This window comes from Lissotriton helveticus, chromosome 2_1 (genome assembly GCF_964261635.1).
Source record: "Lissotriton helveticus chromosome 2_1, aLisHel1.1, whole genome shotgun sequence".
Classification (NCBI taxonomy): domain Eukaryota; kingdom Metazoa; phylum Chordata; class Amphibia; order Caudata; family Salamandridae; genus Lissotriton; species Lissotriton helveticus.
Genome location: NC_136059.1, coordinates 1291243986 through 1291264998, shown reverse-complemented (window position 1 = coordinate 1291264998; position 21013 = coordinate 1291243986). Strand labels below are relative to the sequence as shown.

General features: G+C 42.5%; 1 long non-coding RNA gene across 1 annotated transcript in view; it reads left to right on the top strand.

The window, feature by feature from the left end:
• Positions 1 to 19951, top strand: part of LOC144819721 (uncharacterized) — a 38995-nt gene extending 19044 nt beyond the window's left edge. Inside the window, exon 3 of the long non-coding RNA XR_013607533.1 lies at positions 19060 to 19951. This is a non-coding gene — a long non-coding RNA (uncharacterized LOC144819721). The remainder of the gene's footprint in view (positions 1 to 19059) is intronic.
• Positions 19952 to 21013: the final 1062 nt, after the last annotated feature.

Genomic DNA, 21013 nt, shown 5'->3' with positions numbered 1-21013 from the left:
CAGGTACAATATGCTATGCTAGTTTGTGATGATTTACATCAGTGTTACCAGGGATTGCACACAGATATGTCTGGCAAGCAGATTAAGCACCATAGTTTTCTTACCAAAAATGTGTCACAACACATATGTCTCTGTTTTACATGGATTATCCATATAAGCTACCCTAAATTCGGGTCTCGTTTTGATGAATAAAGTAAGCCATACACGTGTACTAGCACATTTCACTTGTTGCCATTTTCCTCATGGTCAGGGTTTGACTAGGATGATCCATGTTCCTCTAAACTTTAACGCTGTTGTTTTCTTGTCTTGGAGCCATTGCGAAGTGGAAAACATTTTTGGATCCCCATAATGCGTACAAAAAAACTAAACAGTTTCCTGTGCTGCAGAGCTCTCGTATGGCAAGGAGTGTAATAATCTGCACAAGAAAGTCAGGAACTATTTTAATATGGTGCAATGCATTCTCAGAAGCCTCTCAAACATCTGCAATGGTCCATAAGGATCCATAATTCCTCTACAGTTCCCAGAATTTAGACTTATGTGGGTTGACCAAATCCTTGAACCATGGTTCAGAATCCAAACGACTTCAATAGTGGAAACATTATATTTACCACTAGAGGTGTGACTTTTAAGTTGCATTTAGGTAACCCCTACCCTCATACAGTATATGTCTCAATTTGTTTTGATACCATAGAACAACTTTGAAAACATTTACAGAGTTCGCAGTACTCATTTTTGGGTTAGTTGGAACTCTTTTTTGGGTTTGGTGTTTTCTGAAAGGAAGTCATGCTTCTCCAATTGAGTGTAAGCTGTGGACCAAGAAAAAAAAAAGGCTTGCAGTAAGATAGCATTGTTTCTTTTGGAAAAGCCACAGAGGATATGAAGAGGATTCCCAAAGCCTGGAACTGGAAAAACAAATTGTAAGGAGGCATCAAGTTGGTTACACACTCCTCGCTATCATAAAACAAATTTGAACCCCTATTGAAAAATTGGAGCACAGGGTTTGAAGACCACCGTTCCTATTTTCTACCCAGAGTTTGAAAGAAGGAAGCTTCTGGTGTGACCAAAATCTTTGGACAGCCAATTAAACAAAGCCAACTAGCAGCAGGAGTCCCGCAAAGGCTGTCATCTGTCATTAGACATCAAGAAGATGATGCATTGGAAGAGGGAACAACTTCCAAGAATGAAAGGTCAGATCATTCTGCACAAGAATCCTTAGTGTGGACATTGTACATACACGTCAAAGTAGAGAACAGAGCAAATACATGAAAAGTGACATTAATTTGTTTGATGAGGTTCTGCAGCATGGGTATCCCAGGGCGTATTCTCTTGGCGTACGTTGAATGCTGAAACACCTATTAGCTGAAAAAGAAGCAACAGCATGAAGGGAAGGAGGAAACAATTCCACAGACAGTATTCAGGCTGCAGATGAGGAAGTATCCCCAAGATTTTCCACATACTGCAATACATACAAAATAAATAACTTTTTCTGCAAAAATTAACAAAATTATCAACTTTTGTGCAATAAGCTTGCACCTAACAAATACCTCAAAAATTTATTTTTAGGATTGAAGAAGAGCACAAAAAGCAGAGTAGCAAACTATTTTAAAAACGAATTTCAAGGATTTAGAAATAGAAAGCTTCTAGCAAAAAAACCCTATAAGAATACAGACTAAAAATTAAACACAGCCTGTGGATGGGCTGGGTGCAGGGCTGAATGGAAGATAGACAATGCAGCTAAGCACTGCTCAGAAGTGCCAGAGGCATCAGGGGTGGTCAACTTGTGCAGGATCTATCCTGTGGGCAGCCACCACTGCAGGCGACTGAAGAACATATGGAGTTGGCCATCTAGTCCATATGGGCAGAGGGCCTGATTTGGAGGCTGAAGACTTATGCAGAGGGACTTTGTGGCTTACAGAAAGTTTGGAGTGGGATCTGTCATATACCAGGTCCTTTGTGCATGTACAAAAACTGTGCACGACTGGGTTTGGTAATTAAGTACCAAACTAAAATAAAAAATGAAATGCTCAAATGCAACAGTGCAACAAACCACTGAAATTCAATAGCCAACCGAACATTTGCTTGAAACAGGGGTAGCACCCTGTAGTGCATTGTATTTACTATCCTTGTGCTGTACTTCAGCGCGAGGACACTTCATTACATTGGTGTGATTGTTTGAACATGATTCCATGATCGGATGCTGCCGTGCCGGTCCAGGGTTCTAGCAACATTGTTCAGTTGCCTGTAGTCCTGGTGCGAAGCGGGAGCGTCTTGTCGTGGGTGCTTCACTTGATTTAAATAAACTACAAGCTACTTCTAATTGGAAGTCTCTTGGTATTTCTTTACCACAATTGGCAACAAGCGGGTCAAGAATCCTCCTCTAAGCACCCACCGGCAAAGCTGTTTTCCCTCGGCACCTCCTCATTTGAATTTGCTCCTGCCCGCCTTAATCAATTCTGCCTTGCTGACCCTCTTTCGATGGATGAAGTCTGCTCCTTCGATTCTACTCATCCTGCAGCGTTTCCTTCTTCTTTTTGGCTAACCATCGGCTTACCAGTGAAGTCAGCTGATCCGTAACCTGGCAACAAGAGCACTCATCATCCTTGAGCCTCAGAATGTCCTGCGTCAGTGCGTAGGCTGACCATTTTAAACATTCCGGTTACCTGGCAACGCCTGTAGGCGCTTCACGTCGAGGGAACGCTACTTCCGTCAGCGCGTAGGTGTCAGGCGGCCATTTTAACCATTCCGGTTACCTGGCACCGCCTGCAAGCACTTCTCCGACGCTTCGTGAAGGATTCAGCTGCGATTCAAGACAAGCGTGTTTACGCTTCCTCGTTTCAGTGAAGGTAGGATCTTGCCTGCACCTTTCCCCGGTGACAGGCACACCGCTTTAATATTATTAAGGCTCTTACCACTTTTACTTCATCTCAATAAGCCTGCACCTCCTCAACTCCACTTGTTCAACGGTGACGGGCACACCTTTCATTTTAGCCTGCACTCTTTCCCGGTGACAGGCACACCTTTTTAAAATATACTGTTAAGGTGTTTTGACAATGTAACAGCATACTTCTCATTTTTTTAAAAAATGTTTTCCTTTTTTTTACATATTAAACCTGCATACCCTATTTTACAAATAAACTTAAAGCTTCTTTCAACTAGATATTTAAACCTATATATATATATATACATATTGGTTTCCATTGTTCTGACAGTTCTCAACTACTTCACTTTAAAGGTTAGCTTGTATAAATATTTTATTTACAGTCATTTAAATTTGTATGCAACAATTGAACTTATATATTTGACTCACAGTCATAGCTTCTTCACAACAATTTCCACCACCTCCTCCTTTCTTAGAACATCCTGGTAAGCCAACTATTCCATGGCGTCAATGGGTAAAGGCATTTGAGAATCACATTGTCGCTATTGATACTGTCAAGTTCTCCCCGGAGAGAAAAGTTGCAATTTTGTATGGTTGTTTAGGTGTTGCAGCACAGCATGTTTTTGAGAACGTACCTAAATTCCCAACCCCTGTTGGAGAGGCCGGTGATGCAGGTCATTGGGACGCTTACAAAGAAGCTTTATCTCGTCTTGCACTGCTTTATGATGAGGAGTCAAATATAATGCTAGAAAGTCATAATTTTTTTAGAAGAAGATAACGTGAAGATGATACAGTAGAAGAGTATATTGCTCAATTGAGAGTTTTGGCTTCAACTTGTGAATTTGAAGCTAATCCTGAAATTTACATTCAGGATAAATTTGTTTTTGCTTGCCACTCAAAGAAAATCCTGGAAATTTTACTTAGTTGTAGGAAACCTACACTTCAAAGGACTATTGATATCGCCAATAGTATCGAGAGGTCCATCACCACTTCCAAAGTTCTTCATAATGATCAATCTCGCAATTCTGTTCAAACTCCTTTAGAGGATGAAACAAATTCTGTTAATGTTGTAAATGCTAACAAACCGCTTAAACAAATGTTTAGGCAGCCTAACACTGTTTGTTACAGATGCGGATCCAAATCACACCTAGGAAATCATCCCTTGTGTCCTGCTGTAGGAAAAGATGTGTATTATGCAAGAAATTAGGATAAATTTCAAGGTTCATGTAGATCTTTTTCAAGGTTCATGTAGATCTTTTAAAAGACCTACTAGAGTCAACTGTATTGATTATTCTGAACCTCTTAATGATTGTGTAGATCATTTCCAGAATATGGTTGTGCCAATAGAATGTAACTCTATTTTTACTCCAAAGTTAGTCAAAGGCCCTTTAGGTACTGCACTCTTTGGTGATGTTGAGATCCCCATCATGGCTGATTACGGATCTCCAATAACTATCTAATCAGATGTTATGTTCTATGAAAAATGGCAAAATTCAGTTTCTTTATTCAAAAGTGACGTCAATCCAAAAGCTTGCGGTAAGCTTGAAATTGACATGCTGGGCTATTTTAATTCTAGGTTAGAATGTTTAGAAAGATCCATTGTTACGAAAGTATATGTTGCTGTCAAGGGACGCAATATCATTGGATGGCAAGACCTTGCAAAGATGGGTCTATATTTAATCCCAGGTTCTGAAAACCCAATTGCTGTGGGTGAACCTCCTCAAGGTTATACCCCTATTCCGCCATGTAAAACTGACTGTTTATGTCTCACTGACCACATGTCTGACATCAAGAAAATCTTAGATACATTTCCAAAATTGCTTTCAGATAAACTAGGTACTGTTAAAGGGTTTCAGCATCAAATCAGACTCAAGCCTCAAGCCCAACCCATTGTTCACAAGGTGCGACCTTTGCCTCTTAGTGCGAAGGATGAACTCAAATCCGTTCTTAAATCCTTATGTGACAATGGTGTTATTGCACCTTCTGACTCTTCAGAGTGGGTTTCTCCCATCGTTATTGTCCGGAAAAAATCTGGTGAGGTCAGGTTATGTCCGGATTTGCGCACATTAAATAAGAATATTTTGATTGACTGTCATACCCTCCCCAAAATCCAAGAACTTCCTGCTAACTTGGGGGGAGCGAAATACTTTTCCATCATTGATTTACGGTCAGCCTACCACCAGGTACCTTTAATCAAAGATTCTCAAGAACTCACCACGTTCATTACACCTTTTGGGGTTTACAGTGCCTAAAATGTCCCTTTGGCCTGGCTTCCGCGGCCAGTGTTTTTCAGAAGATTATGGATAATCTGCTGAAAAACATGCTCGGAGTCCAGGCCTATCAAGATGACATTTTGTTTTTTTCTGACGATTGGGAGTCACATTTATTGAACCTGTCTTCAGTTTTAGCCAAACTTGATGAGGCAGGAATGACTATCAGAGCTAACAAATGTAAATTTGGTACTCAGTCATTGGAGTATTTAGGTCATACTTTATCCCCAGAGGGCGTCAAACACAAAGTTTCTCTTATTAAAGCTATCAGTCATGCCACTCCACCCAAAGACAAAGATGCACTTCACGCTTTCTTAGGCCTAGCAGAGTACTACGCTCGCTTTGTCAAAGGATATGCCCAAATAGTGGAACCACTACCTGCTCTTTTACGCAAAGGGTCCAAGTTTGACTGGTCAGTGGAAACTGCTTCCTTGTTTGATCAAGACAAAAAACTGATTATTGAAGCACCAGCTCTACACCCATTTCATGACTCATCTAGATGTTGTATAATGGTGGATGCCAGTCTGACGGGATTAGGAGCTGTTTTGGGACAATGGGTCTCAGGAAAAGAGCAAACCATAGCTTTTTCCTCAAGAATGCTTAAAGCTTCAGAAACAAATTATAGCACTATCGAACGCGAGTCCCTCGCCTGTGTATGGGCTATTGAGAAATTCAAAAATTACATTTGGGGACATGAGCTTGATTTATTCACAGATCATAAACCTCTCACTCAATTGCTCAATGGTGATGGGCTTGGTAAAGCCTCAGCCAGGCTTGTCAGACTTTTGTCTAAATTACATGAATTTCATTTTTGCATAAAACACATTTCTGGAGGGAAAAATTTCAGGGCGAACTGTCTTTCACGCATGGCATTTCAGGATCCTTCTGAAGTTGATGATGTTGAAGACATTGAATGCGTTGTCGCTGCTCTTGATGCTATCAAATTGTGCCCTTGTATTTCTGAACAGTCTTGGTTTGAAGCACATAATAAGGATAAAAATGTGAAACTAGTAGCTGAATATATTGTCAAGGGTTGGCCAGAAAGCCGAAAACATTTGAATGAATTAAAAGCATTTGCCTTGGTTGCTTCGGAGTTGTCCATGGTCAATGGCTTGAAAATGAGACACGATTCTTTTGTACCTCCCTCCAGTATCGGAAATGACATTGTTCAATTTGCACACCAAGGAATCTCTAAAACTTCACAACTTAATAAGTCTCACTATTGGTGGCCATCTATTGAATCTCAAGTCAAGTTCCATATTGACTCATGTCCTGAATGTCTTTTATCTGACAAAAAATGGAAAGTTATGAACACTCCTTTACATCCAGTTCCTTTCCCTGTAAAACCTTGTGAAAAAGTTGGGTTAGACTTTTCTGGCCCTTATGATGTCCTTTCTCATTATATGAAGTACCTAATTTTGCTAATTGATTATCATTATAAATGGGTTTACCATATGTTCTGTGATTCAGCCAATTCCACTAATGTTGTTAAGTTTTTTTTTATTATTTTTGGTTGAAGGTTCACCTTCTATTGTTATTACACACAATGGCTCTCATTTCATTTCGGAGAAGTTTACTTCGTTTTTAACTGAACATGATGTTATTCATTATAAAGTTGCTCTATATTCGCAAACATCTAATGGTTTGGTGGAAAGAGCAAACAGATTGGTTAAATATGCCATTCAAGCAGCCATTTCCTCTGATCAAGATGTACAACATTTTCTTGCAGCTAAGTTGTGGTCCTATAACATTTCTCCACATTGCACCACAGGTGTTTCTCCATTTTCACTATTGAGAAATAAAAATGTTCACACCAGTTTATGCCCTAATTGGTTAACTCACAAGAATAATAAGAACAGTGTTGACAATGGAAATTGGCAGCTAGAGTTTTGCAAAATAAAATCTTATGAAGTTTATGCATGATTCTGCAAACAATTTTGATTTACTTGAATTGAAAATCGGTGATTAGGTTCTCATTAAAAATCCCCAAAAAGTCACTTAAGGTTTGTCGAAATGTTCCCCTCCGGTGTAAGTCACCAGTGTCAGCAGAGGCTCTGCCTTACTTGGGGCCAAAGGGTGGTGGGGCAAAAGAGCTCTTGTACATCTTTCTAGTGTGCAGGCACGTTCATTACTCAATTTGACCAAAGAAGAGTTTGAACACTGTGACTGATCTTTTTGGTTAAAAACCCCAACATCAGATGTTGGTACTTCTACATCCTGTTTTCCTGTTGTGCATTTTGATCATTCTTGTCCATCCACTTATACCACCAAGGTTATGAGTGATACTACCCACTCCTCCACTTCTACCACCAAGGTTATGAATGACAATACCCACTCCTCTTCTTCAGAATTAGGAATTTGCTGCATTGATTACGTGTTATCATAATATGATGTTCAGTTATTTTCATCAATTGTTATGTTTACTATATATTTTTATCATCTTTCTTGTTATACTTTAAGTTGTTTTATTATTTAGATATTTTCTTTTTCTCCCTTGTGAAGGTGGAGAAGTTGTAGTGTATTGTATTTATTATCCTCACGCTGTACTTCAGCACGAGGACACTTCATTAAAGTATTGTGATTGTTTGAACATGATTCCATGTTTGGATGCTGCCATGCCGTTCCAGGGTTCTAGCAACGTTGTTCAGTTGCCTGGAGTCCTGGTGCAAAGCGGGAGCGTCTGGTCGTGGGTGCTCCACTTGATTTAAATAAACTACAAGCTACTTCTAATTGGAAGCCTCATGGTATTTCTTTACCACACACCCGAAAACCCAGGGACCATTTGCGCCTTTAAATTAAACCACAATTCGCATCACCTCTTGCCCTGTATAGGAAATGACACATCATATCATTGATAGCCATCACAAGTTGTGATTTGACATGCCATCTGTGATGCAATTTAACATGTCCTGAGTGAAGTCATTCATAAGGTCATAAGCAGTGCTTGACTGCACTATCTATGACTAGGTTACCTACCTATACATATATACTCTTCGCAAGTGGCTGGCCGGCTGCAGCCGATATCGCATCCGCGATCTGTGTTCTAACCCGGAAGGAGTTTTTGGGAGCCAGCCCCCCGCAGTCAAAACTGAAAGAAGCTCAAGGCAGTGTTTGTAAATCGGCGATTACCGCGTTGGAACTACGGAGGTGTTCGAGGAGTCAGAGAACCCCAAGGGCCAGCTGGGCTCCAGCTTGTGGTAAGCCATATGTGCTGAATGTGCTCAAGTGACTACAGCGGGTGAGGAGATACAAGCATAATCATTACTAAGCCTGCACGACAACCGACATTGGCTATAGGCTTTCAAACAGTGTGCCTAACTTATTTTGAAATACGTGCCGATATGGCCACAGCAGCGGATGTGCTTCGGGACCGGGAGGCTGTGGCAGATGCTCTGTTTCTTAATCAGCCAGATGCCAAAGAGATTAGTACGGATGGAAATAGCAATTTGGGAAACAGTAATGACACGAAAACTATGTAAAAGAAATTGGAGAAACTACTTCATACAAAGCTAACCAAGTGGTGGGAGAGACAATCTCTTGAAAAATATAAAGAAGCAGACAGAGTACCAAGGTGGCTAAGTTTACTTATTGCTCTATCTTTTGAAAATCCCAACCCCCTCATGTTAAAAGAATGGGACCCAAATAATTTAGGGGCATCCATGAATATGGTTTCTAAATTAATAAAATATGCTGAGATTGACAGGAAGGACATTTTAAAGCAAATTGAAACATTAAACCAGCAATTAGATGCCCTGGATCAGCAGGAAGCGGTCAAAAAGGGAAGAGATGAAATCAAAAAGTGCTTTGATAAACATGAAGAAGTCATAAAGGCACGCACAGTGTTCAAATTTGCACACGATTAGAGGTACTACGAAACGGGCTGAGTGTTCACGTTCTCAAAAAGGGGGGCTTGGGGGGGCAGCCGACCGAAGGGAGGTCCCCCCCGGGCGATTTGGGAGGGGCTGTGAGGGGGGGCTTATGAGGCAGGGCAGCGGCCATTTCAGTTTTTGGGCTTCTCCTAGTATGTAGCCCAAAAGGAGCCCAAGCATAAATGCTTTGGGCTCCTTGCTCCCAGCCACCATTTTAGGTTTGGTGACCTGGTGGCTGGGAGTTCAGGCAGGAATTTTTTGTGGTATTATGAGGTAATTGTAATTAGCGCTAGTTTAGTTAAATTTAGCGTTAAGGTGTTAGAAAGTGGTTGGGAGTTTAAAAGGTGATGGTGAGTGGGCGCAGGTGGGAGAAGGGGGCTCCAGTAAAGAAGGTTTTTTCCTTTTCGGGTGTGAAGCAGATAGAAAGGATGGAGACATTTGCAGGTACTTCAACTGGAGGGTTTGTCAAAAGGGGTTTTCTGGTTCGGTGCAGGGCAGGTTAAAGGGAGTTTTTCTTGTGATAATGGTGCTTTCTTGATTTCACCTGTGAGGACACGCGTAATGTCTCCTGTTGAGAGTATTGGGAGTGTTATTTCTAGTTCAGTGGTGGGGGTGCAAGGGGATTTGGGGCCAGCAAGTGGTGGGCAAGCTTGGGAAGGCCTGGATAATTTTCCTTCTTGGTCAGTTGGTGTAAAGGGCTGTGGTGTGGTGGAACAGTATGACCCGGTGGGGTATCTGGGGACCGGTTGGATTTCAGTGGGCCAGTCGGGAGGCAGCAAGGGGAGAGTGTTGTTGCTAGAGTCAACAGGAGTTGCGGTCAAGTTTTAGCAGCATTGGGGTCTAGGATGGATTGGAGTGATTTTGAGGAGGGGGGGGTCACATCTCCCTGTGGCGAGTACAGGCAGGACGGTGCAGTCAGAGCGTGTAAGAAGGCGGTCAGCTGGGCCCGGTGATGTCTAGTTGGCAGGGGCCAGAGTTAGTTTTTTCTATTAGGGGTCCCACCCCATAAGTCCAAACTTTTACTTTCAGGATTCAGATCAGCGCAGCGCAACAGACTCGGTAGGGCGCAGTTCGGCCCAGCTGCGCCGAGGTGAAAGGAGGACAGAGCCTTGCGCGGCACTTTCCGTACCGCCGAGGGACCCCGTCGCGGTCAGCGCACGAAGGTCCAGCGCGACCTCGCTGGCCCCAATGAATAGCAGGTGTAGGTGGTCTACCTTACCGTCGGCTATGGAGCTTCAGAGTCAACGCTTGGGGGAGTACCGGCGGGTACAGTCGGCTCCCCCGCCAAAGGAACGCCAAGTGTACATGAAGGTGTTCGCAGTGGGGGGGATTCCGTGGGCTGAACAAGGAGGCGGACAGGACACCGATCCCAATGCTGTAACATCTGTAGTATGTAGGCAACGTAGGGTATTACACCTGGTGGTAGGTTCTTTGTCTGCGTCCACGCGAACAGCATATGCCCTGGCATGGAAGGAATTTTTGGCATGTGGGGCAGGTAGGCATGAAGGAGCTTGGCGGCGTTTCGAGGATGTTGTACGGTTCATTATGGATTTTTACAGAGAGGCTTTTCATCGCAGGACGATTAGGGTTATTCTCCTTTGGCTGGCGAAGTCGGGAAGAGAATGCTTGAAGGTTTGGCTAGTGAGCGGGGAGGTGTTCAGTTGTCCCGTTCTCCCCTCTCGTGGCAGTAATTGGCTCGTTGTTGGAAGTTTTACCTTTGGTTTGCAGGCATTCATGTTTTTTTTGGGGGGCTTTTCGAGTCTCGGAGTTATCAGGTTTTCAAATCAAAAAAGGGAATCTCTTGGTAAGAAGAGTTTTTCCTTGAAGAAGGGGTGCAGGTTAGGTTTTGTAGTTCCAAAACCGATCAGGGGAAGTTGGGGAAAGGGGTCTGGCTGGAAGTGAGGGCTCCTCAGGTTACTTGTCCATGGCGTTGGTCCGCCGCTGGAAGACATTGTCAGGGGGGTTAGACGGCAATACTGTTTTCAGCTCATTTAATGGGGCGCTAGTTACAGCATATCAACTGTGCATGGTGTTGCGTAAAGCTTGCAGAAGATTAGGTTGGATAGGGAGCAATATGGAATGCACTCTTTTAGGATTGGAGCAGCGTCTGAAGCACATAATAGGGGATGGTCTCAAGAGGAAATCATGCGGTTAGGGCGCTGGTTGTCAAATTGTTTCCAGCGTTATGTGAGGAACAACGCGGGGGAGGTGCATGTGTCAACCTCTTTGATTTGAGATTCATTGTATTTTTCTTTTTAAAGGTTCTGTAGCTGGGCCCCAGTCTAAAGAAGTGACGGTTTGGATAATGGGGCATCCGTTCATCAAAGGGGCCCAGGTGCAGGCAGCCCAAAGTTAGTTTTTGAAATGTTGGGTTTTACTGATCAAATGTTCGATATTGTGTGGAAGGGGAAAGGGGGTGTTCTTTGGAGGGAACTCATTCCGTGTTTGAATAAGACGATGGTGAGAGGACTATGTCTGGATATTTTCTTGATACACCTGGGAGAGAATGATGTTTGTGGGGTAAAATGAGTGGTTTTGTTGCTGGCTATTAACAAGGATTTATCTTTAATTGAAGAGCGTGGGTCTGGTTGCCATGTGTTATGGTCAGAATTAGTGCCATGAAAGATCTGAGATGGGGCAGTGAACCCTAGAGCAATTGACAGGGCTAGGAAGTAGGTGAATTCAGAGAGTTTTAGAGAGTTTTAGGTTTTGCCGTCAGTTGGGTTTCGGGAGATGTGTCACACAGGGATATCCGCTTTGAGTCAATTGAGTTTTTTCGTGATGATGGAGTTCATTTATCCAGGTTGGGTATGGACCTTTATTTGCTGGAGTTCAGAGAAGTTTTGTCTAGATGCTTGAAGGTTCAGAAGTGAAAGGTTTTAGAATTGTTCCTACTGGGGGGGGGAGAAAGGGGGGGTAGTTTCCCTCCCCCGCCTTTCTGGGTGGCGGGGTCTATTTGTTTTTTGGGCAGTTTTTGGCAGAGGTTTGTTGATTAATGGGTAAGTTGTGTTATCGACAGGGAAAGGATAGGTCGGTTGTTTTTAGTTTGGTTACACGTTTTGGGGGATTGACAGATGTGAAGGGGCAGGCATGGGAGTTGGTTAACGGAGGGCTTGTATTTATAGGTTATAATGGTTGATATGGGCATGTAATGTTTTGGTAATGTTTGAAATGTTGTATTGTATGGGTGGGGGCGGGGTCATGAAATTTTAGGGGAGGGGGCGGGGTTAGGGATGTAACGTATTTAGTGAGGTTTAGTTTTGGAAGGCTTTTGCCGAGGTTTATTTAATATGTGATGCGCACCTGTTCCAATAAAAGCGGCCTTCTCCACATATTCCTTGTCCTGGTCTGCTTCACCCCCCCTCACCCCTCCCTCCCAAGGGGGGTTTGGGGGGTAGCCGACTGAAGGGAGGCCCCCCCCCCCCTGGGCGATTTGGGAGGGGCTGTGAAGGGGGGTTTATGAGGCAGGGCAGCGGCCATTTCAGTTTTTGGGCTTCTCCTAGTATGTAGCCCAAAAGAAGCCCAAGCATAGATGCTTTGGGCTCCTTGCTCCCAGCCACCATTTTAGGTTTGGTGACCTGGTGGCTGGGAGCTCAGGCAGGAATTTTTCCCCACCCACCCTCCCAATTTTTCTATATTTCATGTTTTTCTTCCCTTCAGCCAGTTAGTGTTTTTGTCTTTTATTTTATAGTTTTTTCTCTGGTTAGTGGTTCGGTTGGTTTCGTTGGAACAGGGGAGCAGGAGTTTTTTGCTGTATTCTGTCGCTTGGAGCAGGTGCCGTGCGGGGTCTTTTTGTTTTTGGGCAGTTTTTGGCAGAGGTTTGTTGATTAATGGGTAAGTTGTGTTATCGACAGGGAAAGGATAGGTTGGTTGTTTTTAGTTTGGTTACACATTTTGGGGGATTGACAGATGTGAAGGGGCAGGCATGGGAGTTGGTTAACGGAGGGCTTGTATTTATAGGTTATAATGGTTGATATGGGGATGTAATGTTTTTGTAATGTTTGAAATGTTGTATTGTATGGGTGGGGGCGGTGTCATGAAATTTTAGGGGAGGGGGCGGGGTTAGGGATGTTACGTATTTAGTGAGGTTTAGTTTTGGAAGGCTTTTGCCGAGGTTTATTTAATATGTGATGCACACCTGTTCCAATAAAAGCAACCTTTTCCACATATTCCTTGTCCTGGTCTGCTTCACCCCCCCTCACCCCTCCCTCCCAAAGTTTGAATCAGTTAAAAGACAAGCATTAGTCCCGAAAAATCCAATCGTTCCTGCACAAAATCAAAGCAATGTAGAAACATCTGATACAGATCTAATTTCCTTGGCTAGTAGTATTTATTCCGATTAAGGCAGTTCTATATTTCAACGTGCGCAGCCTCCAAGTAATTATACTCCCTCTGAGGAATTGGGGTTTATAATAGAGGATCGCCGTCACACACTAAGGCCGAGGCTTCCCCAGAAGAAAAACAACGCAGGCACCACAAAGGCCACAAACGGAGGAGGCAGCAAGAGAGGAAAATGAGGGAGAGGGACACAACAATCCCAACAGTAAATAGTACAACTAGCACCGCAAACACAGTTATTAATTTGACAGTGATTGAATTAAATGCTGCTGAGACACAGTTATTGGCATTGGGACTATCTTTTTGCCCGAAAAACAGTTTCATATATGTGCAATCTCGCATAGACGTATTTATGTTCATACGTAAATTGAAATCAATTAAGCATTTTAAATAGAATAAAGCTAGTGAAACAGCTGTTACCATCATTGCTGGAAATCAACCAAGCACAATTCTTCAAACAGCAGATATTTCAACATTAACATCCATGTAAGCATTGGCATTAAATACTGATGACGCCACTTTAGGGGCACAGGAAGTGCTCCAACAAATGGACATTGAAAGTGGTTGTGCAGCAGTGAGTCCATTTCGCCCTCCATCAGTCTTCATTCCTCTTATGCCCAAGGACGCAATAGACACCTTCAGCCATTGCGTAATTGAGGATTTGAAGAAACTTAATCACACTGTTGTACAGAAACATAACCAAAGAAGTTATTCTGAAATACAATACTCCAAACTCAAGCGGAAAATAAATGAAAATGGTAATGTAATTGTTAACAAAGTGGATAAGAGGGGAAACATAGTATTGTGGCCCCGAGATGCATATATAAAGGAAGTAGAACGACATTTGAATGATCCATAGTGCTATAGAAAAGCTTCATTCCAGAAATTAAAATCATTAAATGATCAAGGGCCAGATGTAGGTAGGAATCATTTACCGATTTTTAATTACCGAATTTTACCGATTCGGTAATTAAGAATCGGTAAATATGAAGGGTGGACATGTAGGTCCATCCAGATGTTTTTTTTACCGAATCGGTAAAAATCTGTATTTACCGATTTGGTAAATACCGACCGGTAATGGCCATTCATTCCTATGGGCTTTGAAGCCCATAGGAATGAATGGGCATTACCGATTCGGTATTTACAGAATCGGTAAATACAGATTTACACAAGGGTGCAGGGGGTGTCACTTTGACACCCTCTGGCACCCCCAAAAGAGGCTCGTGTGCCATGTGGCAGGCATACCTGCCCTAAGGGCAGGTCTGCCTGTCATATGGCATAGGTGTGCATGCACACATGTGCATGCACACCGGAATCGGTATTTTAACATCAAATTGAATTTGATGTTAAAATACCGAATCGGTAAGGCTTGTGGGACTCTGAAGAGTCCCACCTACATATCAAATTTACCTAATCGGTAGAAATACCGATTCGGTATTTTACAGAATCGGTAAACTTACCGATCGGTAAATTTACCGATTCTGTAAAATATGTGGCCCTACATACCATTTCTAAAATATCGGTCGGTAACGGCCGAAAATACCGATTTTCGGCCGTTACCGACCGACCTACATCGGGCCCCAAGTCTTTAAAGAACTGGCCCAGTGGAAGAGAGAAGTACTGATCAACAAACAGGAACATCATTTTCTTAGGAATGATTATCCAATCACTCAAACTTTACACTTTATTCCTAAGGTGCACAAACAATCATCTCCTGTGCCTGGACAACCGATTATTTCGGCACAAAAAAGCCTTCTCGAAGACATGTCTAAATATGTGGATTTTCATATGTACATGAGTACGTGAAAAATCTTCCATCTTATATTAAGGACACAGGCCACTTCCTCAGTAAACGTAAAGAAGTTACCTGGAATGAAAATGACCATTTTATAGTTATGGATATATGCGCCCTATATGCCAGCATTAATTGGCGCAATGGTTTGCATGCAGTAGAACAATTTTTATCCAAGAGGAGCGCGCAGTTTTCCCAACACAACAAAATGCTGTTCAGAATGATTGAATTGTGTTTGCAGAGTAACTTTTTCTTATTTAACAGAAAGATCCATCAGCAACTACGTGGAGAGGCTATGGGAGCATGTTTCACCCCCAGCTATGCGTGCTTGCATGCTGGTTGGTGGGAGGAACATGTCCTTGGACACACTTATGGGGCGCTGTTTGCCATCCATGTTATTAAATGGTGGAGATTCATAGATGATGTGTGCATAATTTGGCGTGGATCTAAGGAATCCGCACAACATTTTGTTAATGCTATTAATGTTAATAACTTGAATCTAGAATTTACTGTCACTATAAGCAATGAGAGGGTTGAGTGCCTAGATGTTGAGGTTTATATTGATGACAATACCATCCAAACTAAACTTCATAGAAAGGCAACAGCAGGGAATTCAACGCTACATGCTACCAGCTCCCACCCCAGACACCTGATTAAAAGCATCCCATATGGGGAGTTTTTAAGAATTAAAAGTAAATGCAGCAACAATACTGATCTTACACAATGCCTAGCAGATTCAGTACAAAGGTTTCAGGCTTGGGGATATAAAGCAAAGGACCTGCAAACAGCTTTAACTAAAGTACTTAACAGTGGTAATGAAACCGTCCAGCCTAGTATCACTAGCAAATCAAGAATAGGGAGTGAGAGAAACCCGCATAATGAGGATAGTGCGGTTCGAATAATAACTACATATAGCCGCCACGAAAAATAAGTCAGAAATATCATTAATAAAAATTGGTCTATATAGAAAACCGACATTAGTCTCGCCCCTTTACTGAATGAAACACCAGCTATTACTTTTAGAAGGGCACCATCCATGAGGGATGCACTTGTTAAAACAAGTCCGGAAGTATGTACTCCGGGACATTGGCTTTCAAACAGGACAGGTTTCTATAAATGTGGCTCTTGCAGGGCATGTACGTTTGGGTTAAATAAACAGGAATATATGGATGCATTTGCAGACAACCCGTACAAAATTAAGGGGATGTTTACCTGTAAAACTGACCATGCCATGTACGTACTGGAATGTTCATGCCACCTCCAGTACATAATGATTCAGAAAAGGGGGTGGTGATGAACAGAGTGCCTGAATTAAGCAGACCACTCTTACCCAGTCCAAAGATCAGGGCTTGATCCATCACCGTTTTTTTAGCTCACTGCACCATCCCAGCTCAGAACTTGGCTATATGCAAATTAGTCTGTTCCTGTCCCAGTGCATGATGGGAACAGGGCAAACCAAACTACCAAGCCAATTCTTATACTGGGAAGGAAACAAGCTTCCGGGGACCGGTTTCTGCCATTTCAGGCGTCGTCGGCCCGGCTTGCTTGAATCCTGATGGTACAATGAGCAAGGGACTCACATCTGAGTATATCCTTCCACGCTTATGGTGGACAAAATGATTCAGAAAAGGGGGTGGTGATGAACAGAGTGCCTGAATTAAGCAGACCACTCTTACCCAGTCCAAAGATCAGGGCTTGATCCATCACCGTTTTTTAGCTCACTGCACCATCCCAGCTCAGAACTTGGCTATATGCAAATTAGTCTGTTCCTGTCCCAGTGCATGATGGGAACAGGGCAAACCAAACTACCAAGCCAATTCTTATACTGGGAAGGAAACAAGCTTCCGGGGACCGGTTTCTGCCATTTCAGGCGTCGTCGGCCCGGCTTGCTTGAATCCTGATGGTGCAATGAGCAAGGGACTCACATCTGAGTATACCCTTCCACGCTTATGGTGGAAAAAATGATTAAGAAAAGGGGGTGGTGATGAACAGAGTGCCTGAATTAAGCAGACCACTCTTACCCAGTCCAAAGATCAGGGCTTGATCCATCACCGTTTTTTAGCTCACTGCACCATCCCAGCTCAGAACTTGGCTATATGCAAATTAGTCTGTTCCTGTCCCAGTGCATGATGGGAACAGGGCAAACCAAACTACCAAGCCAATTCTTATACTGGGAAGGAAACAAGCTTCCGGGGACCGGTTTCTGCCATTTCAGGCGTCGTCGGCCCGGCTTGCTTGAATCCTGATGGTGCAATGAGCAAGGGACTCACATCTGAGTATACCCTTCCACGCTTATGGTGGACAAAATGATTCAGAAAAGGGGGTGGTGATGAACAGAGTGCCTGAATAAAGCAGACCACTCTTACTCAGTCCAAAGATCAGGGCTTGGTCCATCACCATTTTTTAGCTCACTGCACCATCCCAGCTCAGAACTTGGCTATATGCAAATGAGTCTGTTCCTGTCCCAGTGCATGATGGGAACAGGGCAAACCAAACTACCAAGCCAATTCTTATACTGGGAAGGAAACAAGCTTCCGGGGACCGGTTTCTGCCATTTCAGGCGTCGTCGGCCCGGCTTGCTTGAATCCTGATGGTGCAATGAGCAAGGGACTCACATCTGAGTATACCCTTCCACGCTTATGGTGGACAAAATGATTCAGAAAAGGGGGTGGTGATGAACAGAGTGCCTGAATTAAGCAGACCACTCTTACCCAGTCCAAAGATCAGGGCTTGATCCATCACCGTTTTTTAGCTCACTGCACCATCCCAGCTCAAAACTTGGCTCCATCAGGATTCAAGCAAGCCGGGCCGAAGAGGCTGAAATGCCAGAAACCGGTCCCCGGTAGCTTGTCTCCTTTCTGGTGAAGAATTGGCTTGGTAGTTTGGTCTGCCCTGTTCCCATGATGCACTGGGCCAGGGACAGACTAATTTGCATATAGCCAGGTTCTGAGCTGGGATGGGGCAGTGAGATAAATAATGGTGATGGATCAAGCCCTGATCTTTGGACTGGGTAAGAGTGGTCTGCTTAATTCAGACACTCTGTTCATCACCACCCCCTTTTCTGAATCGTTTTTGGCCACTACAGGTGTGGCAGGGTATACTCAGACATGAGTCCCTTTCTCACTGCTCCATCAGGATTCAAGCAAGCCGGGCCGAAGAGGCTGAAATGCCAGAAACCGGTCCCCGGTAGCTTGTCTCCTTTCTGGTGAAGAATTGGCTTGGTAGTTTGGTCTGCCCTGTTCCCATGATGCACTGGGCCAGGGACAGACTAATTTGCATATAGCCAGGTTCTGAGCTGGGATGGGGCAGTGAGATAAATAATGGTGATGGATCAAGCCCTGATCTTTGGACTGGGTAAGAGTGGTCTGCTTAATTCAGACACTCTGTTCATCACCACCCCCTTTTCTGAATCGTTTTTGGCCACTACAGGTGTGGCAGGGTATACTCAGACATGAGTCCCTTTCTCACTGCTCCATCAGGATTCAAGCAAGCCGGGCCGAAGAGGCTGAAATGCCAGAAACCGGTCCCCGGTAGCTTGTCTCCTTTCTGGTGAAGAATTGGCTTGGTAGTTTGGTCTGCCCTGTTCCCATGATGCACTGGGCCAGGGACAGACTAATTTGCATATAGCCAGGTTCTGAGCTGGGATGGGGCAGTGAGATAAATAATGGTGATGGATCAAGCCCTGATCTTTGGACTGGGTAAGAGTGGTCTGCTTAATTCAGACACTCTGTTCATCACCACCCCCTTTTCTGAATCACCTCCAGTACATAGGCAGCACCAAACTTCAAGTTTTTAATCACATTTTACAACATCTGCATGCAATTGTAAACTCAGACCCTAGCTACCCAGTTGCACAGCATTTTAAGCTTGTACATCAAAATGACTTAAATGATCTATGTTATTTTGTGATAGATGCAGTACCCAGATCATTAAGAGGGGGAAACAGAGAAAGGAAGTTGCGGCAGCTGGAAAGTCAACACGTTTTACAGCTTGACACTAAGATGCCGAATGGACTTAATATTGGACAGGAGCTTCACAGTTTTTTATTCCATTATTTATAAGTTTGCTATTTATTAACAGGCTTTAATTATGTATGTATAAATTATGTTTAGATCCCCTCGTTAAAATGCTCCACCTATATTCTGTTGCTGCTATCTCAATTTATTTTTGGCCCGATTTTAGCCTTAATTTTACCATGTTTTACCTGTTTTACTAGTTTTACTCGCTTTCTGTGAGGTTTTTAATTTGGCAATTTTTTAATTAGGTCTATAGAGTTGTATAAATGAGTAGTATTATGATGTCTCTAACTGGTCCACCTTTAATATGCTTATTTGCACTGCTGATTTTGCACATTGATTGAAAGTTAAAACTGTATTTGACATTGTTGAAATTTACAGAAAATGTACTGATTTATGGTCTCTGAGATTTGTCTGGCTACATTTATGTATTTATACCGTATTCTGCATTTTTGCACTTTACATTTATGAAATTAGGGTTTTGAACATCTGCCCTTCACCCATTTGCATGTTAAATTTAGTTAGTAAGGGGATCAACTATGATTAAAGAGTTGGCCTGGATTTATGTTTATCACAAGCACCTTTCTAAGCACTTTGCATTTTTCTTTGCTCAAAATTTGCACTATGCACTTTAGTCGATCATCAGACATATCTGCAATGAGTGTTATTACGATTTGTTGGCAATTGATACTACCAGATTATTGGGCACTTGCCCTGTATTTCAAATATGCATTCATACTGTATTCCCTTTTTTAGGTAGTATATATGTGTGTGTATATATTTGTATCAATTTGCAGTGAATAATGTTAATAATTATAAATATTTATATATGAATTGATACTATATTGCCATGCTACAAAAGCCACATGCTTATAACAAAGCAGTAGTCTGTTGTTTAGCTGCACAAAGACAGTGGGTGGGACTGCTTTTATGGTCTTACTATATATGGATGTTTTTGAGTCCTGACATGCCATGTGATTAAGACTGGGGAAACTCGGAGGAAACGTGTCATGTTGCTGAAATCCACAATAAAACACTGGATAATTTAATATACTTGGTAGTCTGTACCTGATTTTCCACTCTAAGAGGAAGATTTGTCAGGATTGTGGTATATATATACTCCACGCTTCCCAAGTGCTTCCTCGCACAAACAGGAACACGGACTCAAGGTACGCTGGTGTCAGATTTTATTTTATTTTATATTATAATAGTGGAACGGTGCATGCTTCAGACGCGTTTCGGACACGGGGCTGTGTCCTTGCTCACTCAACGAACGGGGAAACATAAACATTGAATTTAAACACCCATTTGGTGCCAACCGAGTACGTGGTATAGACATAGAAAACAGAATCATATTGTTGTACCCTGTTGTGAGCAAAGAGAGCCATCTTGCAAGGTTTTCCAATTTCATTTCATAAACATATATGTGTGTACAACATAAAATATAAAAATGACCAGATGTCAAAAGGTTCATCTTCAGCCACAAAGAATTAATTAAATGCACAACAAATGTTTCCCTACTCCATTTTAAATGTCATATGACACAATAAGCATTACATTGAATTTTAATGTATATACAAAAAGTGCAAAGTGCCTAGCTAAAAACAATTGGATGAATCAAATAATGCAATTTAAAACATATATAAATATACAAATACATTGCATAAATAATGTTTTAAAAGGCAACTGTTTTTTTATGTAAAATGCTTAATATGGGCAGTGGGCGAACCTAAACTAGTCATAAAATATTAGTGCAAAATATTACATGTTTGTGCAAAATACGCCAAGATGGACAAAAGTGCTAGTGCAACAATAGTCGTACCAATACGAAAATGACACTCAATGGCAAA